The sequence below is a fragment of the Vespa velutina genome, chromosome 3 (assembly GCF_912470025.1).
Source record: "Vespa velutina chromosome 3, iVesVel2.1, whole genome shotgun sequence".
NCBI classification, from domain to species: domain Eukaryota; kingdom Metazoa; phylum Arthropoda; class Insecta; order Hymenoptera; family Vespidae; genus Vespa; species Vespa velutina.
The window spans coordinates 3858770-3885661 of NC_062190.1; the positions used below are offsets into that span (position 1 = coordinate 3858770).

At 36.3% G+C, this 26892-nt stretch overlaps 1 protein-coding gene and 1 long non-coding RNA gene across 9 annotated transcripts in view; one reads left to right on the top strand and one right to left on the bottom strand.

Annotated features, from left to right (window-relative positions):
• The window catches only part of LOC124947620 (teneurin-a), a 487449-nt gene that overhangs the window by 222547 nt on the left and 238010 nt on the right, over nucleotides 1–26892 (bottom strand). The gene's annotated exons all lie outside the window — the stretch shown is intronic.
• Nucleotides 19576–22056, top strand: LOC124947626. Its single transcript, XR_007100457.1, has 3 exons — nucleotides 19576–19851; nucleotides 21125–21236; nucleotides 21342–22056. It is a non-coding gene; the product is annotated as an uncharacterized LOC124947626 (long non-coding RNA).

The window sequence follows — 26892 nt, forward strand, 5'->3', positions numbered from 1 at the left end:
ATATACATAGATATACACGACAGTAGTATAGATCGATGTGATACGATAAGGATGTCTGATATATATGTCTCTCCCTCTTCCTCTCTCCCTCTCTCTCTTTCTCTTTCTCTTTCTCTTTCTCTCTCTCTCTCTTTTTCTCTCTTTCTCTCTCTGTATATATCTCCTCATGAAAAAGATAGAAGAAAAAAAAAACAGAGTGAAAGAGAAGGATGGTGGAACGTAGGGAAACGTCACGTGTACGTCACTTTAAGGGTGGCTTCAGTAAAGGACACGAAATCTTGATCGCCTCGTCGTATCGTCAAACTCAAACTCGATGTCGAAACTCGAGTTATTCAGGTCGACAGTTATGCACAGTGCCGTGTGCCTGGCTAGCCCGATGTTCCCGTCATTACGCGATATACCACAAGGATAAATCTTCGAACGTGGAAAGGGAATGCCACGCGTACCCGGATTCCAGATGCTCTTCATTGAGATCTTGTCTCTCACGGATGAACGGTGAAACGTTTCGTGAACGCGTCCTGCCAGCCGTGAAACATGACGCGACATCGACCACGACGAAAACATCGAAGGGATGATTTCTTTCATTCTAGATTGATGCTACTTTTTTCATCGTAATTTCTATCTTCTTATTTTAAAGAAATCGTAAAAAACACGGATACATTGAAATTTTTTAGTATTTGACTTGTCAATAAATTTTGTCGATTTTTCATTTTTTTTCTTTCTTCTTTTTTTTTCTTTTTTCTTTTTTTTTTTTTTTTTTTTGTTAAATGCGATGATAAAATAGTACTTAGATGTAAGATAAATTTATACTTGAAGAAAAAAATTTTGTTAATAGCCAGGGATATGACATTAAACTTTCTAAAAGACCATTCTGTCCCGGAATGTTTCTCGAAATTATGCGATAAAAGATGGTTTATCGAACGACAGTTTAAATGATAATTGTCCAGGATTAAAAGTAATTTAAGTTTAATTGCGGTAGTCCACGATATAGGAATATACCGTGAAATACGTTTTCATCTACTCGCTCAGAGTGTGCACGAAAGAGAGCATTATGTTGGTACGCTCTTACTCCGTTGGTTATCTGCTGCTCGGTACGCTTTATAAAACAGTTAAAACGCTTTAAAGTTCGTTCGTTCGTGCTTTAAGCACTTCCTTTTGAACGTACCGTCTACGGAACATCAGTTAGCTCACGGCTAAGCGATAATAACGTTAATATTTCAAAGATTTAATTGAGTAGTACATACATATACAAAATATGTCTCGTATGTATGAGATCTTTTAAGTTTTACTTCAACAGTAAAAATCATCTATTAACTATTAAAGTTATAAATGTCAGACAAATAATACGATAAATGTTAAATTTGTATATTCAATTTGTTGAAAGGAAAAATAAGAATTTTATGTGTAATAACGTTGAAAAGGCTACCTTAGAATTGTGTAGACGGATATACGTTCATAGATATTGCATGTATGTGTATATATATGTATGTATATATATGTATATATATATATATATGTATATATATATATATATATGTATGTATATACATATAGTTAGCACTTCGCCATATTATATCCTTTAGCTGACGTTGGCGATTATGTGGATGATAAGTCGAAAGAAGCTGGGAAGCCGACTGAATTTCCGGCTAGTAGAAGACCGACTATGACCCTGCTAGGCAATTTAGGAAAGTGTGGACACGTCCGCCATAACCATCCGGATGTGTCCAGACATATGGTATGCGCACGATTAAATTGGGGTAACCGGACAATCTTCCACCATCAGACTTCTTTTTGTTTGTGAAATCTTTCCCTTTTTTCATTTTATTTTCTTTTTCTCTTCTTAATTTTTGTTTGCGCACGATTCCCTCACATTTCTGATGATTCTTCTCGAATTTATTCAAAGAAGAAACTTGGATCATCTGCTTCTTAAACGGTTAACATGTACATACATATATACACACACACACACATAGGTTAATCTTCATTAAATATTTACATTTTCATACTTCTCAATTTTCATCTATTTCATATTTTTCTACCATTCCGATACTTATTCGCAATCGATGATAACACGAAAGCAAATAGAAGAGATTCCAAGAACACCGAGCATATTTCGATTATAATTTCCACTTATGGTTACCATTACTGCCTATAGACTATCGCGTGGTATTACCTTCTTGGAATCGAAAGCTTGCATGCAAATATGTGTGTCGCGCAATGACATTTAGAACGGACGAACGTGAAAGCCCTTCTTCCCACCTCTGATCTTCCACGCGACCCTCCTTCTCCTTCTACTGCTATTGCTGGTGCTAGTGCTTTCTACCCTTCGAATCGAGTTTCGATCTTTCGTTCCTTCCCCTTGACTCAATCCACCCATATGTATCTCTCTCTCTCTCTCTCTCTCTCTCTCTCTCTCTCTCTCTCTCTTTCTCTTTCTGTACCAAAGATCAATACACGTGCACGATTTCGCCTGCCATCTACGCTTCCATTTACTTTTATTTTATGCCTTCGATTTCATCGCAAGATCCTTTTGCAATCATAGGTATAGAATTTATCGAATCTAGTATGTGTTCTCATGTCTTTCTTTTTTTCTTTCTTTTAGATTGCTTTTCATCATATGGAATTTTAATCCTCTATTTTCTTCTTCTTTCGTTATAAAATAATAATTAAGAAAATTTATGTCAGAACGATTAATGTTTTCTAAATATAAGTTGTACTATAAGTCTCATAATATATAATTCTTATTTATTTTTAGATATGAAAGATTACGTTAAAGTGAATTAAGTACTATACATGTATTTAAATAAGTTCTTAATTGTTTTTTTTTCCTTTTCAAATATTCAATTTTATCTATATAAAGTTATAAATAGTCCTGTTAGAAAATTATTGAAAACGTCGGACTAATTGAATTGAATTACGTTTAGAGCTTGAAACCGCGTCTAGCAGGAGGTATCTACTTATCCAGTGGGAAATCAAGATACAAATTTTTAAATATGCCCCGATCAGAATTTATTCAACATCTGTTATTGAAAGTTCTCAAAAGTATATTAAATCTTGATTTCTCTACCGTTATTTCCTTTACGTAAAAACATTAGCGGGTCATTCGATAAAATCGAACTTCTCCATATCTTTATTATGTATGTCAATTTTCACACGAATATTCACGCACGTATTGTGTATTTATCGGATTATTATAGAAAAATCGAGTTACGAAGGATCTATTGGATAAAAATAAAAAATAAATTCGATATCTCTTACATAATATTATATATAAAAAAAAAAAAAAAAATTCGTAGTGAACATTTCTAATGAAAAATATCCCGCGTAATAATAAAATTCAGTTAGTTCTACGTTATTTCGTTTTATCACGTAGTCAATGGAAATGCGATTGCCCCTCAATCTTACTACCTAGATACAACGTCGGAAGCCAGTATAAAATGAGAAATCGAGTGATAGAAAGAGACAAAAAGTGTGTGTGTGTGTGTGTGTGAAAGAGAGAGAGAGAGAGAGAAAGAGATAGTTAGAGAAAGAGATAAAGTACGTAGGATAAAAAGGTGCAAAAGAAGGAAAAGGGCTAGATCGTACATAGTGACTCGAGCAACTGAAAGAACCACGATCATTCGCATGTTCATTAAAACGCAAACGAATTCTGTGCGTCCCTTGTGCCAGTCGGTTGACTAACTTAACGGACCGTCGTATTTCTCTTCCATGGACTACGATACATATACCTATATATATGTCTTTCTATATAAGTATATATGTATGTATAGTTGTAGAGTGTCTATGCAGAGAACGAATAAGAAAGAAAGAAAAAGAGAGAAGCACCGTGTAAACGATTACGTGCCACTCGTGGAAGCGACATCCCTCCTCCTCTTTCTCTTCACGTTCACCATCGTCGTCGTCGTCGTCGTCGTTCTCGTCGTCGACCTCGTCGTCGTCGTCGTCGTCGCCGTCGTTGCTACTGTCGTTGCTGTATCGCCGTTGGCAGTTCCGTTAAGCGGAGCACACGAGTTGACTTCGTCGTAGTGTGTCGTCGTTCTTTGCACGAACACACGTTGGCAGTGGCTCCGCGAATTGTTTTCTTTTCCACTCCACACCTTCGCCCCTTTCACCTCTGTCGTTTGTCACACGCGCCGCTCCTGCGAACCTCTCCCTTTACCTTGCCGTTCCTTTCACACACAACCCACTACCATCGTCGATGCACGATAGCAGCTCTGTTTCATTTGCAACCACCTCCATTAATATCATTCTGATTTATTTCTTTGTCGTACCTATTCTTTATTTTCTTTCTTTCTATCTGTCTTTCGAGTTTTATCTTCACTTTTTTTCTTTGCTCTTTGTTTTTCTTTCTCTTTCTTTTTTTCTTTCTTTACTTCTTTTCTTTTTTCTTTTCTTTTTTTTTTTTTTTTTTATACAGTTTGACTTAGATGCTAGAATATCGATTTGACCAGTTTTTCTTTAGACTTTGAATTATTTACCCTTAACATGGACGAATACGAATATACCAATGTATTTGACTTAGATTACCATAATTATTACTAGCGCATATGTATAATGGCATATATGTTTAATTTTACGGAAGAAATAATTAATTAATCGTTCAGAATGAGTCCAATAAGAAATAATAAAATATTTCAGAACGAAATGAACATAGTTTTTATTCTAATACTTCCATTTTCATGGAAGACAAAAAAAATATAATAAAAGATTAGGAAAAGGCAAGAAAATATTCATACTTTTCAGCACAGCATGCCGTACAATAACCGTCATAAGACCGGCATACCGTAATAATGCCAGCCGATATTACTGTCCCTTCTTTTCTTTTTTTTTTCTTTTTCCTTTTTATCCCCCTGGAGTGTCGTTTCAGCGGCTTCCGCCAATTTGAACCTATGACGTATCGATCCAGCACTCACACCATTACCAACGCTCGTCCTGCCACCTTCGTTATCCGCTCGACGATGTTACGAGCCGCGAAGGTATTACAACTTTCATCGGCATTTGACGATTCTTCCTCCTTTTCCTCCTCCTCCATTTTCTTCTCCTCCACGACCATCGTCGGGATATTACTCCTAGCTAAAGGAAAAACAAACGGCGACTCTCCACCCCCGTCGTAACGGATCCAAGTTTCACAATAATACCGAACCGTGGAAGATCGTCTTTTCTTTCGTTCCACTCTTGGAAAAGGGAGAGAAAAGAAAAAGAGGGATGAGAAAGTGAAAGAAGAAAAGCGAGGAGATAAGGGTATACTCTTTTCTTTTATATTTCGTTCGATATCGTGCGTGAAAACAATGGTAAATAATGTGAACGTATTTATCTTATTTTTCGTAGAAGATCGATATCTATAAGGTTATTAGAAAATCTAACATAAATTGGAGTTGTAATATTAGTTATAATATCAGATTTTTACTATTATTCATTCATTGATTCTATCAATGATCCATTTGATTATGCATCATAGATATTAAATACATATACTTATGTATATATGTATATATGTATTTATATTTTCAAATTCACCAGGGCTATTAATAAATGTTGAAATCGTTCTTCTATTTTATGTGTCAATACGCATATCACAAAATATCTGATTAAAAGTAAATTGTTCGTCTATAGTTTGCTTATCCGTTGGGCTATCCACGGCGGCTATTTGCTACGAGCAAAAGGGGTAATGACCAAACGCATATACGTCGATCAGATATTAAAGCGTCTCGAGGAAAATAGTGAATTTATCAAACCTGTTTAACGAGTCCTCCCCTCGTTTCTCTCTCCTTTCTCCGCACCGAAAACGAATTTCAAAGCCATTCTCAAATACACACACACACACACACACACACACACATACATACACACACATATATATATATATATATATATGCATATATAGTATATGTTATATATCGTATCATACTGGCCGTCATGCGATTCGAAATTCCCGTTACGCTGTTGGCGGTCTAAATTTCCGCAAATAAATTATATTCGCTCATTGATCCGTCATTATGTCTCGACGGGTGTTTAACGCGTCGAAATATCGAAACGTCCGGACAATAGGATTACCAGCACATGCAATCGGTATCATCGATACAATTACTAATCACTCGATTTCATTAATTTGTCATGTTAGATATGATAAGCGATGACGTTTAACTTCAACATTAATACGAGATATGTATTTATGTGAGAAAGTAAAAAAACAAAAAGAAAGAAACAAATAAATTTCATGCTTTTTCGTGGAATTTATGTGTATATATTATTTAATAAAATAAATGGAAAATGTCATGTTACTTCGTATGAAATTGTTTATTAATATTGTTTATAACAAATTGTTAAATAATTGTTAACGATATTTAATATTATCAAGAAAATATGTTTATGTTGACATATTAAATATTTTCTTCGAAAGTTGTATTAACCTTCATTCATTTTTGGGTAGCACGTGTTCAGTCAGCTGATCAACGTAAACAGTTTCTTTTCCTACTATTACTATATATTGTACTATGAGTGTACTACGGTTACGAATTATGAGTGGCAATATTTCAAAGGTGATATTTTCGGAATGGAAAATCATAGAGACTCGAAATAAAAACTATTTTAAAAGATAAACTATCCTCATTTTATCTATGTACATTAAAACAATCGACTGATCTATGTACATTAAAACAATCGATTGATTTCGTCGATATAAGAATATATACGTATTTCACGATTTTCTTATTTTCATAAAAATTAATCTTTATATATCGCTTAAAAAAGAAAAAAAAAATTTCCAAAGTACTAGTACGTAATAATTTGATATAAAATATCGATTTCATAACGAAGTGTCGACATTACAAGTGTCGCTGACAAAAAAGTTTCTACTCTAAAAAAAAAAAAAAAAAAAAAAAAGAAAAAAAAATAGAAAAGTCAAGAGTAAGGAAGATAGAAGGATGTATAAGAGATAAAAGAGAGAGACAGAGAGAAAAAGAGAGAGAGAGAGAGAGAGAGAGAGAGAGAGAGAAAAGATGGAGGGAAGATATTTTCGATGAAACTTCGCAGTCAGCGAGTTTTCAGTGGATTCGAAAAGTCGGCCATTGGGATGCTTCCTCTCGCGTAAAGCCAGTTGGACAGTTCGCGAACGTCGGAATATCTCTCCTAGCGTACGTGGATAGATATATCTAACTTGAAGGAAGTGAAGGTAGAGGTAGAGGAAGAGGAGGAGGAGAATGAAGAGAAGAACAGGGGTGCTGTGGAGCGTAAGCGAAGGAATGGAAATATAGGCGGTCATCCCCTAAACCAAAGTAACGACAGCCGACGCCGGCACTGTCCATACGTCTTCTCCCTAAACCGGCCAATAAATCGAAGAAATCGATGGCTGATTGAATGGAACCAAGTAGTAGATTGCCACATTCTCCTTTCTCTCTCTCTCTCTCTCTTTCTCTTTCTTTTTTTTCTTCTTTTTCTTTCATTCTTTCTTCTCTGTTTCCATTCGTCGTCCTTACCGTACTTTCACGACTCTTCAAAATTGTGTGTGGCAAGAATCTATCACAGGACTTGAAACGAGCAAGGATCCAAGAATTTGTCGAATTCGAGGATTCTTTAAAGAAACATTCAACAAACGTCAGATTAACGTTTGTCCATTACTCGCTTTATCGATTCTCTTTCCTCTCTCTCTCTCTCTCTCTCTCTCTTTCTCTTTCTCTTTATTTTTCTCTTTCGTTCTTTCTTTGCTCTACAATAGACAAGAGAAACAACACCAGGCCAATGTTTGGCAAGAGCTCTTAATTTATTTAGACACTAACGTTCACGAGGACCCGTTAAAGGAACGTCGTTTCGTTCAAGACGATATCTCGACGCGAGTGATTCATCGATAAGACGTAACGAGAACAATACTTTTCGATACATTTATCTGGTACTAGTTGAGCAAGCAAATTTATTTGTGTCTTTTTCTAATTAACTTCGGCTTTGATAAATGATTGTCTTCGTTATCAAATTTGTGAATTGGAAAGAGAAAGAGAGAGAGAGAGAGAGAGAGAGAGAGAGAGAGAGAGAGAGGAACAGAACGAAAAAAATAAGAACAAGAACGAGAACAACAAATTCTATATAAAAAGAACATTTTGTTTGCAAGAATGTCTCATTAATTCTTACTATTTCATTTCATTCGAATAAAATATGCGTTATGTTAGCTTCATCATATCATCATCCCGTACACGTCATTCAACGTACATATATGTATATATTTATATATATATATATATATATATATATATGTACTTATATCCGTACGTACATAGGATACATAGAACGTCTCGTAATATTCGATGATACGATCAAGATCGTTGCTTATATCAACGCAAGCGTTGTGGATGCATCGACTGGAGATCTAAATGAGACACGACAGGGTCGTAAATGCGCGAGGGCATGTCAACGTCAATCCGTCCAACCCCTCGCAGCTTAAAATTAGCAAGGGTGTCCCGAATTTCAAGGAGTCACAGAATAGTGAAGGAGAGGAAGAGAGATATCCGATCGGTGTTTCTAAATCGTACGAAGGGTATCGTTCTGGAAAACGTAAAGGGATAAAAGAGTAGGACATGGTAAAAGGGGTGTAAAAGGAATAAACTTCATAAAATGGGGAGTGTTAAAAATCGTCATGCATTTGTCTTTGAGATAATACTGAAGGGGTTCGGGATTTTTAAGTTACTTATTAAAATTACAAAGGGATGTGACATTCGTTGAACGTAAGCGACAGTAGATGAAAATAAAAAGATGGAAATAGAAAAAAAAATTGAGAAGAAAAAAAAAGAAAAATGAGAAGGAGATCGGATTGACAAGGAACGTGAATCGAAAGCTTTCTGTCGTTTCTGTGTCCAGATTGACATACAGGTAGAAATGATTCAAAGACCATCGGATGGGTGCCAATAATCCAGAACTGACGTATATGAACGTCCGTTCATATTCTTCGATCGAATACTAATGAGTCGTGAGGATAGATCGCTTTTAACGAACAAGTACCACGAGTTTGTGGAGGTACGAAATGCGGCCGGCATTTGGAGGGCACCATTAAAAGGGATGACGACACGATGTAACGTGAAACTGTTAACTTGCAAGGATCCAAGAGTACCTACGTTTTCGAGAGTGTAACGACGACGTGAAATGTTTACTATCCGTTCTCGAAATTTCTCTTATTTGCTCTCTCTCTCTCTCTCTCTCTTTCTCTCTCTCTCTCTCTCTCTCTCTCCCTCTGTCGTCTCGTTTCTATTAGATATAACGTGTTATTACGAAATATTCGAGCAGTTCGAGCGGTTAGGTGACTCTTCGTTATCGAGAACACGATTGGAAAATGATACGAAAAGTTTTCGATTGGGGTCTTCCTGTCGAAGAAAATGAAATGAAACTCGAAAATACTCTACGAGATATCATTTTGATCGTTCTTCTCTCGTCATTTGGCTGTTTTATTTTTTACTATCTCTATTTCTATTTATCTTTCTCTCTCTCTCTCTCTCTCTCTCTCTCTCTCTCTCTCTCTCTCTCTCTCTCTCTCTCTCTCTCTCTCTCTCTCTCTCTCTCTGACGTTAAACACGATAAGAGGTAAGATAGTACGTTTTCCGATTTCCTCGACGATTTTATCGGCGAACAATCGAGCATCCGCAATGTAATATTTCTAAACTAGGCAAACATATTTCAAGCGAGCGACGACGCTCTGGGATATCTTTTATAAACCAAAGAGAGAAATAAGCGAAAAAAAAGAGAAAGAGAGAGAGAGAGAGAAAGAGAGAACTAAAGGGACTAAAATAAGAAAAGATAGAAAAAGAAGAAATGCAAGGATATCGACTTCGAGAAGAACTCGAGCCAAGCAGTACGAGTTGCTTGATATTGAGAAGTAAATTGAATCTGAACGCTATCATAAAAGATGGATATCAACGTTCGCCATTCTCCGAATTTTCTCTTTGCCCTATGCCAACTCGGGCTCTACTATCTTCTCCAAATGTTCTTTATCAAATTCGTTATTAACTTTGTTTCGTACATAAGTTTTCTCTGATTGTATGATCGATAAAAAAGAGAGAAGAAAGAGAGAATATTTTCGTTGTTCGATTAATACGAAACAATCAATGTTTTCTTTTTAAATAATATAAATTCAATTTTTCATCGATCATATACCATATGTTCGTATTAAAAGCACGCGATGAAATTTCTTGTAGAACGTCGAACGTGCTTTCGTTTGGGAAGCACCAATTAAGTAGTTGAAAGCATCGAAGAGACGCGAGCACCCTTACCAACATCCTTATCGTTTAAAGCACACACGGTAAGTAAATTGCGGAAACATGATACGTATATGTATATTTGTGTGTGTGTATCTTGATGGTACTTTGATCAACCGGCCTTAAATTAGTTTGTTAGCAAAGTATTAAAAGCGTTTTAAGTAATAAGGGCGTGTAGCTCGTGATTCGATTAATTTTGCTGTCGCAAAGCCGAATTATTTGTGAGTTAAAAATATTTTTCCTCCCCCTTTTACCATTACTCATATACATATACGATATTCCTTGTACTGTATCTTCTGTCGTTTTTATTAATGAAGCAAGTACCAAGATAATTTCAATTATTTGGACAAATTTATATATATATATATACTTACAAAATTCAAAATCTACTTGTTTAAATTAATCAGTAATCATTTTACTTCGTTTATAATCCCTCGAAAATTATGTTTATCGATGAACTCTTTGCAGATGGACGCCCTACATGACTCTCTTTCTCTCTCTCTCTCTCTCTCTCTCTCTCTGTCTGTTTATATTTTGTTTATCAACGTTAATAAAACCGATCTTCTCTCTCTCTCTCTCTCTCTCTCTCTCTCTCTCTTTGTACACCTGTTGCTACGCAAGCAAGCAAGCAAGCAAGCAAGCAAGCAAGGAAGCAAGCAAGCACGTAAATAACTAATATTAAATTCATTTACGTGCGCGCGAATACGTTACCACATAGCAAAGGAAATCATATAGGAGAGATACGATCGGAGATCGGACGATAAACAACAAAGTGCGAGAAGTTCGACGCGTATTTCTCGGAAACGATCGGAAAACGATGCACCTTCGAGATTTAAAACTTACCTATCTACCTACCGATTCTCACATATCTTCGATGGTACTCGATATCGTTCGTTCCCCGTCGCGTTCTACATACATATCTTGGATAATATTCATGACAACGTCTCGAACAGATTGTTCGATTTATCGGCTCGTCGTGAGCATCGGACTATTCTCGACGAAGTTACCTAGCCAACTATCTGTTCGTCCGCCTCCTCCTTCTCCACCTTCTGTACTCCACCTACATCTTCTCCTCCTTTCATTTTCCTCATACGTAACACGATATTTTAGCACCGGCAGGAAAGCTCGACGAGCTTCAGAACGTGAAGCTTTGTTAACGTTGAAACGAGATAAAGAGAGAGAAAGAGAGAGAGAGAGAGAGAGAGAGAGAGAGAGAGAGATGGAGAGAGAGACAGAAGAAGACGAGAAAAGCGAAGCTAGGTACTCTTTGTCGTACAGAAGGCGCGGCTCGTGAAAGAGGATATCGAAATGGAAAACGATCGATTGCGAGGAAAAGGCAAAGCACGGTTATACGATGATAGTAGTAGGAGTAGTAGTAGTAGTAGTAATAGTAGTACAACTGGTGATAGTAGTGGTATTCGAGCTAGGGGTATGCCTGCTTGTATCTAGGTACATTATTGAAAAGCCGAGCGCAGAATAATAAAACGGATCCGGCGCTTGATAACAAAGGAAACGGGGAGTTCGGAGTGTTCGTGATGAGAGTCGGCCTTCTAATAATGCAAACGCTCTCGGAAGATCCTCTTTTTAAGGCGTTTATTGCTAGCAAACTTGGACACCTATAACTGCACCTGCATATATCTCTTTTCGTTTCTTTCATTTTCTTTCTTTTTCTTCTTTTCTTTCCTTTTTACGCATTAAACACGTTCAGTTCCTTTTTTCTTTTTTATCCTACTTTTTTTTTTTTCTGTTTTTATAAATGAAAGAGTTCGAATAAAAAGAAATTGTATTTTATCGATATATAAAATATAATCGATGAGTTTTCTAGGACGAAGAAAGAAAGAAAAGCTTCGATTCAGCAAGTAATCCTCTCTTAACTTTGAAAGATGGAAAGATAAAAAAAAAAAAAAAAGAAAGGATAGTTCCTAAACGAGCCGAGAATCGTTCGTCGTAAATCGAAGAATCGTTTACACAAAACCTTCCTCTTTCTTCGATTCTTTTTTTTTTTTTTTTTACATCGCTCGATCACCGTTAGGTTTTTCTCGCAAATACATTTCGCTCTCGCCAAGTGAAACATTCGAAAAGTTTTCAAGAGATATCGAAAAATAAAAGGAAAGATTATTGGAACTATCTTTATTATTACGGTCCAGTAAATTTAACGAATATGAAAATGTTTTAATTTAACAAAAGAGTTTATTGCTTTGACATTCGCAAGGTTTATTTATTAATAAATGTATGTACACAATATATATAGAAGTGTGCTTACGTGGGTGCGCGCGCATACGTGTTCATGGCAGAAACAGAGGATTTAGTTTCGTTAAAAACAAACATTCGTAAGTACATTTCTCGAATTCGTCATGTAATATAACTCGTCACTTCATTCATTCACTTTACCAAACAACCCCTCGAGTTTTACATTGTTTTATCCTAGTCACCGGCATAGCATTCATTCGGTAAATTATTTATACGCTGTACGAGAAATGCTGGTCATCATTGTTACTTGCTTGTCTAGTTTTCATTGGTGTGTGTGTATATATATATATATATATATGTTTATCTATATATGTCTATCTATGTGTGTCGACTATGCTGTTAATAAAATTCGTAGGGTAGTTTTCCAGGCAGGCAATGATATTTCCGTTTTCTTTCTTGGAAAGAAAATAAAGAGGAACATACTACGTCGACGAAGTTTATTTCTTTTCGTTTTCAAGACGTGGATGTAACGAACAACAGTGAATGTTTTATATGATCTCTCAGAAAAATAATAATCCAGCAGACCACTACGATATATCATCGAACTATAGAATTATTTTTGATAGTTAAAATAATGATTGCTTATCTTACAAATTTGTAATAAGAGGAAAAAGAAATGAGAACTTAAGAAAAAGTATTTACTATTATCTATAGATAGTTGATCAAATTCTCTTTCTCTCTCTCTCTCTCTCTCTCTCTTTTTCTTTCTCTCTTTCTCTCTCTCTCCTAATTCCAACCGATCCAATTATGTTAACGTAAGAGAATAAGTTTCGAAAGATAGGAAAGAAAAAGAAAGAAAAAGGATGCAAGTGGGTGATTTCTAAACAAAGCACGAACCAGAAAACGGCAGACACTCGGTGTACCATTCATTCTTAAACCGCATCGAGGCGGCTAATTCGAAGTCAAATAAAAGACTCGCCAAGAGGCTTCTAACACTTTTTCGACCTCCATTCGATATTCTTTGGGAGAGTTAAGGCTAACTATTTTACCAACTCTCTTTTCTTTTACAAATGTTAGATAGAGGTTAGATGCTACGTTTTACGATGCTACAAACACACACACACATATACACACACATATATATATATATATATATAAATTATTACGTGTTTACGATTTAAATGTCAATGAATAGGATGTTTATTGTTTAAGAATAAAGAAAAGGAGAGTTTATAGAAAAAATCTATTCATCCACTACTAATGTTATCTGATCGTAAACGATAAGATCATCTTCTCTTATCTTTTTTCTAACGATCATCTCGAAATGATTGGCAAATACACAGTAAACGATAACAACCGACACGATTTCGAAATGCTCGTTAACTCTTTTTGTAGAATCTTTTTCCGATGGACGGACTATTAACCAACGTGCTTGCTTCTCGACATAGGGAAATAAAAAAGAAAAAAAAAGAAAAAAATACAAGTTGCCCATCGGCGTTTCGTTAGTGCACTGACCAAAAAGAGAGAGAGAGAGAGAGAGAGAGAGAGAGGGAGAAAGAGAGAAAGAGAAGAACAAAAAATGAATACTCGACGAGTCACGAACATGCGTTACAGAGGCAAAATGCGATCTCTATTTGCTTGAGTACGGTTATTATTATCAAGAGAGAAAGAGAAAGAGAAAGAGAAAGAAAGAGATAGAGAGAGAGAGAGAGAAAGGGAGAGAGAAAGAGGAAGGGAAAGAGTCTCGTAGAGAGATTCGTAAAAATTCACTGTCAGTGCGACGATGGCGTTGAAGCACACCGGAAGAAACGCCATTAAATCCGAAACGTTTTTGCGAAAAACTTGGCCCATAGCGACGTTGTACTCGACACAGATTTCCGACGACGATTCTAAACTGTTTATGCGGCCATAACATTACAAGAGAGAAATTATGAGAGAGAAAATTACAACTCTGGCGAATATCGCTAACGTGAGGGAGAGAGAGAGAGAGAGAGAAAGAGAGAAAGAGAGAGAGAGAGAGAGAGAGAGAGACATTGAGGTGTCCATTTTTTTTACTTATAACCTATGTACATACATATATACGTAAAGATGAAAGGAGAAAGAAATAGAAGAGAAGAGAGAAAAGACACATAGTTACATAGAGACAGAGAAACAGAGAAATAGAGAGAGAAAGAGAGAGAGAAAGAGACACGTGGGTGTACAGGAACGAAACGTGACCGTGTAGTTCTCTTTTCGCGCAATAAACGAGACTGTGACTTGTCTCGCTTTTATTAGATTCCACTTCGGTGTACTCGTCTCTCTGTAACCGTATGTGAATATACGTACGTATATATGCATCTATATATGTACCTATACAATTATACAAATATATATATATATATATATATATATATATATATATATATATATGTATAAGCGTAGAAGTAAATGGTTGGACACATATATATATATATATATATATATATATATATATATACATATATATTTATATTTATATGTGTACACACACACGTTTACATATGTGTACGTAGAATATGTACGCATCAGCCATAACTTCCGATAAACTTTGTTCCTCCTTAATCCCCGAAGAATTAAAGGGCATAGCGAATTGTAAAAAATTGTCGATGCTTCTGACGCGGTCGCAGGCAGCCCTCCACGCATACCATGCGCCTCATGCATTCTCTCTGATCACCCTCTTCTTCTTTTCTCTCTTTTTTATTCTTTCTTTCTTTCTCTTTTCTTTCTTTCTCTCTTTCTCTCTCTCTTTCTCTCTCTCTCTCTCTCTCTCTCTCTTTCTCTCTCTCTCTTTCTCTTTCTATCTTTCTATCTTTTTCTTTTCGTTTCCATGGTGAACCTCCGTGTGTTCCTATTCTCCCTCCGTCACATTCGTTTTTATGGGCTTCTGCGCTCTCGTACGAAAGACTACGAAGTACGAGCTGACTCTAGAAACGTAAGTATGATTATATGTATATGTATGTGTCAGTGTATATGTATATATCTCTGAAATATATAAAATACAGTAACTATGCGTTACGTTTAAAATACGAATGGGATGGAAGATGGATGGACATTCGAAAGGTTGCATAAAGTTCTCAACTACATCCTTTTACATCGTATTTATAAAAAAAGAAATAGAGATAAAAATAAAGAGAGAAAGAGAGAGGGAAAGAAGGAGAGAGAGAGAGAGAGAGAGGGAGAAAGACAGAGAGAGAGAGGGAGAGAGAGAGGGAGGAAGGGACAGATAGAAGGAGAGAGAGAGAGAGAGAGAGAGAGAGAGAAGGAGAGAGGATTATGAGAAAGGATTATTATAATTGGGAGATGTCCGACTTTAAATCAGGGCAAATTTTAAATATAGAAAAGAAATAGAAAAAAGTGCATTTTCTCTTTAACTAACATTTCTCGATATCACTACCAAAGTGCATTTATCTGCATTATGCCGGACTATTAATTAATTAGTCGGATTAACGTTTTGATTACGTATGATTAATAAGTATTGCTCAGTAATTTCTCATTTAGAGGATATGTATGTAAGTCGAGGACTGAGAGAGAGAGAGAGAGAGAGAGAGAGAGAGAGAGAGAGAGAGAGAGAGAGAGAGAGAGAGAGAGAGAGAGAGAGAGAGAGTCGACCGTTGGCGATAGACCATAATTAGAACACGAGGCAGGATAGTAGACCCGCCATATTTTACATTGTATTACGTCGACTATCTGCGTAGTATCGTTACCGACGACGGAACTGTTCCGGTTTGCGTAGCACGTACGTATATATGCATCCGCCTCGTCAATTTCTCCCATGGACGAATGCAATTCCAAGTTAGCGCGAGTGTGAGCTACATAGCTGCTCGAGCCGCGAGCGAATGCACTCGCTTTTCGCGAGAAACGGAGGAAATCGAAAGCAAGATGCATCGCGCTAATTAAATCTCCGCCATCGTACACGGTAGACGCAATATGAATGCACGATCGGGTATATCCCTTCTGAAGGATATGAAATAGTTCCACCATTTTGTCCTACCATATATTTGTGTGTGTATAATTCTCTTTTATGGGAGTATAATCATTTACAGAGAAACGACGACTGTCGTCATTTTAATATAAATATATATATATATATATATAAAAAAAAAAGAAAGTAGTATTTTAATATTAATTTTTTTCTATAAATAAAAAGAAAATAAAAAATAAAAAATAAATAAAAAAACAAACGAAAAGAAAAGAGCAAAGAGAGAAATTATTTTTTTGTTCTCCGTATCGATTAAACAAATTTGTTCTCGTTTTCTCTCTCAGAGGAAATAATCCCTCTAAAATAACACTTTTGTAAAGAAAACGAAGAGGAGATGGTATGGTACTTCATCGAAACTCGCTTCGTTTATTCCGATACCGATTTTCCGAAAGCCCATTCGTTATTTTGTACAGACGATCGAGGATACTCGAGGACAATCCAAACATGACGAGGAGGGTAGATCTCGTAAGCTTTAACGATTTTCCTCTTTTGGAAAAAAAGAAGGGAAATTCTTTTAAGGATGGGTCGAGATATCGAACGGTAAAGTTCCGGGATTAGGTGCAATCTGTAATCAGTTTCGCTTGGGCCGTGTAATAAGTTTCACCACAATCGCACACAGATTAAAGAGACAGAGAAAGCCACGTGACCTCGATTCTTCCCTCGAGTTTTGCCATTTTCGATATGCTTTCGCCTTCCCATAATTCATCGGATATTTTATCGGTCCACCGAGGATGTATGTGTATATGTATACATCTATATATATATATATATATGAATGTATATATATTTATATATATATATATATATATATATATATATATACGCACATGTATACGTACTCCGAGAAATCCAGGGTAATCGGCCCCTCATAATTCCCAACGTGATATTCGATCGAGGTCGAAACTTCGACGAACGATCGTTTTCGCGTACAACGTGGTATGTGACGCAGTTTCGATGCTTCGTATCTGATTTCGGATTCTCACTGGATTTGTTCCCTCTATTCAGCAATAACCACGTGCCCTTGTCTCGACAACCCATCAAATTTATCTCGTTTTCACGTATTACGTATATGTATATATGTATATATGGAACATTTTTCGCGCATAGATCTATATATAAAATATATTCATTTTTAATATTAATCTTTTTTTTTTTTTTTTTTTTTTTTTTTTTTTTTTTTTTTTTTTTTTTTTTTTTAGTATAAGAATCGTAATAAGTATTAATAATTTATTATTCATATTTTAGGTTGTTTCGTGTTAAAAGAAAACTCCATCAGAATTTTTTTTTCATTTCGTTTTTCTCTCTCTCTCTCTCTCTCTCTCTTTTTCATAAAATATTCTTCCTTTTTTTTTACTAATTCCCGCGGAAATTACGATACGAAGTTTGCTATGAAATGCGCATAGTAACGCGAAAGCTATCATGGATGTGCAAAAACATCGAAGCAGGCAAGCGAGAAAGCAACGGAGCGTTGCATCGGAAGGGGAGTGCATTTGAAGCGAACGGCCGCGTCACACACGGGGCACTGCCCGTATTAAAATTATTATATGCTCTTAGCTCTGGGATGTTGGGTGAGCGAGCGAGCAAGCGAATGCAAAACATTATGCATTGCTGTATACATACATGCACATATACACACACACATACACATACACACGCTGATTATGAGTTTTAATAAATTTCTTCGCTATTATGATTATGAAGTTTTCTTTTATGAAATAGAAAAAGAAAGAGAGAAGAAAAAAAAATACAAGTAAGAAACGCCAAGTGTATTGTATGAAACATTAACGTTTTGTATATATGTGTATGTGTATTCTAAAGGAAATGTGTGTTCTATAGTTTCATTGACTGCAATAGTCTTTATTACTTTACTCCTACGTTTTTGTGGTCACGTGCGAGTATATATAAAAAAAAGTATAAGAAAGAGAGAAACAGATAGAGAGAAAGAGTATTATATTCGCATGAACTTTTCACCGATAGAGTTATATCGTATAGTTCGAGTCGGGGAAATGGAGCCGACACGTGTCAGGATGATGGATGTTAATGCTCGTTGAAAAATTATTTCGCAATATCCTAGCAAAGATCTTTCGTCGTGGTTGCGAGAAGTTCGTCCTTCGTGTTTATCCCGTTGTGCGAGGAGTTCCGTTTCTTGGGCGATTAGGCGGTAATAAAACAGTCGGTGGTCCAGTATAATAAAGCTGGAAGAGGGGGAGTGATGAAAAACGAACGAGCGACTTCTTCCTGCGAGACCGTTTCGATCCTCCCTATGGCGGATGTTTTTAATGATTTTCAATGATCGTGGAGACCGTTCCCCCTTTTCTCTCTTTCTCTCTCTCTCTCTCTCTCTCTCTCTCTATTTTACACACTCGTACAAGTAATAGGCAGTTATAATAGATTTATAGAGCATCAATATATGTATATAATCATATCGTGTGAACGATCGTCTACATAAGAATAATCATAAATCGTGGAATAGATAATAATGTTCAATACGTTGTATAAAATAATTGTTTAAACTGACACTCGATTTATTATTACGGGTTACGTTGGTCTATTTCGAAGAAACTATTTGTTGGATTAGTGTTATATAAAATGTAGAAGTAAACAAGGCTTCTCTCATGGTTCTCAAAGTTGCAAGAGTTTATACGAGCGCAGCTAACGAGTTTGTTCAGTTCAATCGGATCAATATGTCTGTTTGATTTAAGTAACTGCAGCTTAGGACATTTGTTAGGTTAACACGTGTAAATATAATGATATTGAACGATGTATGTATATTATAAATCATACTTTTAAAAATGAAAACGTATCGAGAACTTTCTGATCCAAAACAATTTTTAGATTTGATTTCTTTTCATTGGAATTAAATTATTAGAAAAATTTCTTTCTTTCTATAATATAATTTCTCATTCGATCTTAATTTTTCTCTTTCAATCATTTCGAAATGATCATCATATACGTAGATACATTTTCAACACTTTATTTACCACTAGCCTAATAAATATGTATATTTTCGTTCCGCAGGTGCGTAAGGAATGTATACCGTGTAAATCATAAGAAAAATGTGACAGAGCGATAACGAGAATCGGAATACCCTGAAAAGATGATAGGAAGAATAGAACCGAAACGGAGGGTGACTCGAAAAGATGAACATGAGAAAGAAAAGGAGAAAGGAAGGAAGGAAGGAAGGAAGGAAGGAAGGAAGGAAGGAAACAAGAAGCAAAAGACAGAGAGAGAGGGAGAAAGAGAGAGAGAGAGAGAGAGAGAGAAAGGAACGGAATGGCATTTGCACTGGCTCCCGGCCAAATCCCACCTCATCAAAATGTCGGAAAGACGGCTCCGGACGACGAGTCGGAGGCAACACGGTCTGAATGTCATCCCTTGAGGAACTGTCCCTGCGATATCCCTGGTTAAAAGGGAGAGAGGAAGGAAAGAACGGTATTCGCGGGTTTCCTTGATACTTTTGGCCGATGCAGGATAAAAGGATACGATAAATACGATGGAAATCGGAAGTCATTACTCACGTGTCCCACCATTAACGTCCTCTTTTTGTCTTTTTCTTGTAATATATATATATATATATATATATATATATATATATATACGCGAGGTGATTCAATGACCATCGAAATGGAACACAATGGTTCTCCTTTACTCTCGGTGGGAAATATCCTGTACAAATTTTTTACGAACAAATAAGACTCCATCGATATTAATTTCACTGTGTTTTATAGGATGTTAATCGTTTTGTGCGTTCCGTTAATACTTACATTTCTTTTCAATTCATAAACTATTGAGGGATAAATACACAACGTCGATATTTCGTAGAATAATTTGCTCCGGTGATCTGCCAAATCGAATAACCACGTTGTTACAAAGAATATAATTACGAATCGAACAGCGTAATGATATACTCTCTACTCATCTCTGTCTCATTCTTACGCTTCGATGAGTTTAGATCAGTTCGAAATTATCCGTTCTTTTCGAGGGGTAGACTGTAACGCAACGTGCCCATTAAGTCGACTTAACGTTGAGAATCTCTATGGGGTTCCCTACAATTACGCTTGCGTTTTTCGACCGATCGACCATCTTTTATTCTGGCCATATGGTGCTGCCGCGAACAATTTTTTAAATTAGTAATCGCTCGATCGATTTCTTGCAAGATCTCTCTCTCTCTCTCTCTCTCTCTCTCTCTCCTATTAAAAACTTCAACAAATATTTTTTCTTTTCATAAAAATTACAATCATTCTACTGAAAGATATTTTCCAACGACGATTTTATAAAATAATTCATTTTCCATCTCGTAAATTATGCTAGGAAATGCTCGTTATAAGATTATCCCAAGGAAATGCGATTTCCTTACTTCGTCGTTTCGCTATCGGCTTATCAGCGAGAGAGATAGAAAGATAGAGATAGATAGATAGATAAATAGAGAGAGAGAGAGAGAGAGAGAGAGAGAGAGAGAGAAATAGTCCGATAACAGTAGCAGAAGGGAACAGGAGTACTAATAGCGTAGAAGTTCGTCGTCTACGTTACAATTTTTCTTTTTCCTTTTGTATATATCCACGAACAATTACCTTCGCGACGAAAGAAGTCCTGCGGACCATGAATAAGTATCCTCTTATTTCACTTTTGACAATTTTATTACGACGTCTTCCTCAACGACATCGTCATCGTCTTCATCGCGGTACAGTTTTTTCTTTTTTTCTAGAGCTTCGAGATATCGAAGAAGAATCACTTTGGAGGAACTATTGAAAACTATCAAGCGGAAGCTGAGTAACTGGAATAACGACTTTAATCGATAACCGATCGTTACTCTACGGGTGAAGCTTCATTTACTTTTCTTTTTCTATTTCTATTTCTATTTCTTTTTTCTTAACCTTACTGTCTTTGAGTTTAGTCATGCGAGCTATAACACATTATTACAGAGTATTGAACGCCGACAAAGAGAAAGAGGAAGAGAGAAACATGGTCGAATAAAATCATTACTTCTCGAAAAGGGACAACGATATCGATACAAGGGTCTCAACGTTTACCTGATACACCTGGCGGTATTATAAAGATTATGCTAGCTGGGTCATCGCCGCCCCTAACCAGGAAAAGGCTCTTTCGTGTTCGTCGGTACAGAAATAAATAAGTACGCAACGAGGGAAACCCTATGCAGGTGGTCCACCCTCCCCGTTTCATCGCTTTGTTCCTCGCTTCAGTGTAGCGAACGTCAATCAAATACCGAGCGCTCGGAGGGTTTCGAATTAGGCGATACACACTAGCACGCATGACGTATAAAACGAGGGTCCACGAGTATCGTCATACGAGATTCAGCCTTTAGCAAAAGGAAGCACCAAGTCGGAGCAATAAGCCTAATTGCTATCTGCTTTGAGAGAATTTTTTAATTTACTATTCTCTCTTTTCTATTCTTCTTTTTTATTCTTCTTTTTTATTTTTCTTTTTTTATTTATAATAAATTTTTCTTCGACAGAAATAATTATCTATTTACGAGTTAAACTACAAATAAAATTTTCATATCTCTCATAAGAAAATAAATAGAAGGTCATTGGAGAAAAGACTGACGATTGTAAGTATTCTCATGAATACGGAAAATGAGAAAGAACGACTATTTACTTCACATTTAGTAATATCTCGGCCAAGCGTAGGTTATACATATCTACCGTTTGGTAGATAATCTTTCACTACAGTCATAATTAGGCCGCAGGAGATTCACCCTGAATTATACTTGAAAATGTGTCTTGTAAATACGCTCGCAAATATCCTTTACCGAAAGAGAGAAGGCCGCTTTGTTGGGCCATTAATAATAAAATTTCACGGTTTTTCGCAAGATACGAAGATATATGTTTCAGATGGAAATGATTATAATTAATTTCTTGATATTGGATATTTAATGAAAAATAAAAATTTATATTTCATATATATATATATATATTTTTTTTTTCTTTTTCTTCTTATATCGATATTTATTATATAAAAAAAAAAAAAAAAAATTCCAAACATTTTTCTAATTATCGATCAGAAATATCTTGTTTCATAGCGTCCGATAAATGCATCAATGAAGCATAGATTCGGGAATACATTGCTCGGTGCTTGTTCACGATGAATTATTGTCCATCATGACGATAGAGAACAATCCTTCTCTCCCACGGCTCACGAATGCATTTAAACGTACTTATAGCTGCATATATTTTGTCCTTAATCCAAGAGAAATACCAATCGATATTAGAAGGGTGGTCGTCGCGTGAATCCTCTGCGGTCGCGAACTCCATTCTCCATTCTCTAATTACCAGTCTTTGGGTGGGAAATAAAAATACGATTTAAACGGTAACGAATGTACGTACGATCGATATTTTCTCTCTCTCCTTCCTTCGAGACAAATAAAAAGGTGATCTGCTTCAGTTTCTTTTTCCTCTTCTTTTTTTTTTTTCTTTTCTTTTCAAATTCTTCTTTTATTTGGTTCAATTTCAATTGTAATTTAAACTTTTCATCCAGGTCATTGATTTCTGGCTTCCCTTCATAATTGTTTGATCACAGAATCACAGAAGGAAGTTGTGATTTATAAAAGAAATGAAAACATGAAATTCAATGATATTATCGATAACTCTCGAAAGTTTAGATATTCGAAGATTCTTTATAATTGTATTTAAATTGAAAGTTAATATTCTTTCTCCGATCTTCACTATTACCATCCACTACCTTCTACCTTCTACCGTCTCTCTCTCTCTCTCCCTCTCTCTCTCTATCTCTCTCTCTCTCTCTCTCTCTCTCTCTCTCTCTCTCTCTCTCTCTCTCTCTCACTATCCGGTTACAAACGGTCGCACGAGCAGCGACGCAGCGGTCGACGGTTCTCGTAACGAAAGCCACGTTGCCCATTACGCGGCGGTTAAGCCGGATAATCGATCGGCCGTGCGGTGGAAGCGGGGAAACGGTAGCGGGCAATAACGGTAGTGCGAGTAGAGCAACGACAGCGACGATGGCGGCAGCAGCAGCAGCAGCAGCAGCAGCAGCAGTAGCAGCACACGCACCGGCACAGATAAATTAGACAGCCTGCCAATACACCGCTCATTAGCGTGCCAGCCGCAGAAAATGCCGCGGGCCAATTATGAAAAGCGAAGTTGCGTCGAATAGATGAGCGAGGGAGAGAGAGAGAGAGAGAGAGAGAAAGAGAGAGAGTTACCAACAGAAAATGCAATCATCTTTTGAAAAAACTTTTGAATAAAAAATAATAAAGAAAACAAAAATAAATCGTTGAACACACATAAAGATGAAGTTTTCAAGATAAAAGAATAAAATAGTTTCGTTGAGTTATTCTATCTGCACGAATTTAAATTGAAATGGCGGGAAAACGTGTAGACAGACGTAACACGTATACATAGACAAAGATACAATCAGAACGGAACCATGTATATACATAAATGAATACGAACGTAGGAGAAGTTGGCGGTCGAAAACCGCTGTCCTTTTCACCCGGGCTAATTCGAGCGACATCACCACGGTGCAAATCGAATTAATTGTTATCCACGTTTTGATCCTACGTTACGCTGCGCTTCGAGGACGTCTATCAAGCGTTCTCTTTCTCTCTCTCTCTCTCTCTCTCTCTGTCTCTCTCTGTTTCTCTCTGCCTCTCTCTCTCTCTCTCTCTCTCTCTCTCTTTCTCTGTTTCTCTCTTTCTCTTTCTGTCTCTCTTTCTCTCGTACTTGCAGAGAACCAACCAACCATCATCGCAAACCGTGACCACCGCGAGCCGCACTGCCGCGGCTTTTGGTTTCGCGTTTTAACGCGTTGCCATGAGTGCGGAACGTACATACGTACATAGCATGTACATTTTTTGAAAGTCCTTCTCTATTACAACGTAAAATCACGACAAAATTTTTTTCGAACGTATATACGAGCTGGTGATACATCTTTTTTACAATGATTATTCTTGTCATCGAGATCTTCCGAGCTTCGTTCAAATTATACTTATTTGTATATATATATATCGTAAACATACGGACACAGACACACACACACACATATATATATATATATATACATATTATAGATGTACATATAATTGTGATTCACTCGAATTTAATCGAATCGCGTAATCAACGCGAATCATCTATTGGAAATTCGAGATTGTTTAATTGGCACATGTTTTTTACGATTTCATGAATACCACCACCATTCCAAGATTTTCATCGATGCGGTGAATAAAGTTTGTTGTGAACGTTTTTCCTGTTTTATTTTTCGTATACTTTTTTCTTTTTTTTTATTTGGAAATGGTGATGCTAGCGGAGGTGGTCTACTCCCTCTTGGCAAATATATCACGTTAGATTAAGCAAATCCCGGTATTATAGTACGCTCGCTCGTCCGTTCGGACGTGGTAATCGTTTTACGCGAACCTAACTGCATCTCATCGTTAACGTCGTTAACTCAACATCGTGTTAGCGTCGATAACGAGGAAACTTCCTGACGATCGAACGACGAGGATATATCCTAAAAATATTAGAACGAAATGTGAGATACAGAATGAAATTCGAACGGAAATGTATACGTTCAGATTTCTTTAATGATAAACAATTTTTATTGGTATTAATAAACTAAAAAAAAAGAAAAGATAAGAAAAGAAAAGAAAAGAAAAGAAGAAGATAAATCTTTCATGTTTCCTGATATTTGATAGTCTCAAATAATAAAATTATTAAACATTTCATATGAACGGTCAATAATAGAAAAAAAAAAAAAAAAAACAAAAAAATTTTTTCATTGACAAAGATAATTATCTGGTTTGTTGATATAAAAAAGAAAAAAAAGAAAAAAGATGGGGGTAGAGTCCATATGGCATGAGTACGCTTTGGTATACACATTGCACAAGATTCGCGGAGAATCTCGCGTTAAATTTGCACTGGCTGGCAATCAGCCGCCATTCTAGCGGCGTTGCGCCACCGTTACGTGCTACGCTTACCTACGTTATTACGTGAATATGTGACCACCACTTGCACCAACACACCCTGCGCCACGTAATAGTACGATGGCGTTTCTCTCGGTGTCCTTCCCAACCCTTTTCTCTGTCCCTGTCTCTTTCTCTCTTTCTTCCTCTCGGTCAGCATCGTGGTCTAGACAACACGTACGCATCGGAGGAGCCTCGGCCTTAATTAGGCCCCTACACGTCGCTCCGACCGTTCCATTTGCATCCACCTCTTGGAGTTCCTACTTTAAGACTATTAAAAAATACCAGGGCTAATCCTTTCGGAACGCGGCTGACTCTACTACGTGCGCTACTTTGAAACGACGATCCGTTTTAAGGAACATTTTTTTCTTGTTTTCTTTATCTTTCTTTTTTCTTTTTTTTTCTTTTTTTTTTTTTTATTATAGCAATTGAACATTTTTGTGAAGATTTTTATATCGAAATATATATTTGAAAATAATTATGTAAGAGAATATTGTTTTCTTATAGATGACGATTTGTTCGTTTTGTTTTTCTTTTTATATTTGAGATATATCGATAAACAAATCAATAAATATTAAGAAACGATGGCACATAAGAAATTGTACGGTTTTAATACGAATAGAAAACTTTTTTTTCTTCTATTAAAATTACGACGAAAACGTAACGAGTCTCTTGCAAATTCACGTGGAATTAAACGTTATTTCCAGAGGCTCGATAATGTCACGCATTTGACGTTCCGACATTTTCCAAATGAATCACGTTATCCTATCGATGAATTATAATATATAATACATATGTATATATATATATATATTTATATAAATATATCTACCTACAGATAATTAGTGTAAAATTCGAATCGAAAGAGCATCATGATGTTGGATACATTAACGCTCTCGTGACATCCATTATGATATCCTCGACGATGATATTACGGATGCGAGAGTGCATCGATATAATTCGTCAAAGATATAACTCGAAACCATCTTCGAATCCGTGAAAAATAAAGAAAGAAAAAAAATTACAATGCTCGATACCCGAAAAATCCACCATACAGGTTAGTTTCTACTGAAAGCTTTTAGGGCAATAGGATCGAATGAAATCAAAGCGATTCCATTGGCCAGGTTAATCGTCTTGAAAGGGCTCGTGTAGTATCCATTTTACGTTGTACACACACTTAGGATTTACATGTGTGTATATATGTGTATGTATGTTTGCGCGCGCGCGCGCGCGCGTATGTGTGTGTAAAAATAAATCTCGTCCATTTAGAAAACCAAACAAAAATCAAATAAAGAGGCAAATTTCTCGTTCGTTACATTCTTTTATAAATCGATGTAGACCATGAGATAAAAAGAGAACGATTAGAAGAAGGATGGGAATACTTATAAAAAGAACGACGTCATGTGAGATATACATACATTTTACGAAAGGTATGGCTTCCTTTACAACGTCTATAAAGCGATAGCACGAAATATAGACGGCTCGAAGTGCCAGCACTTTTCATAGAAGAGAAGAGAAACGCCAGGAGGAGAGAAGCA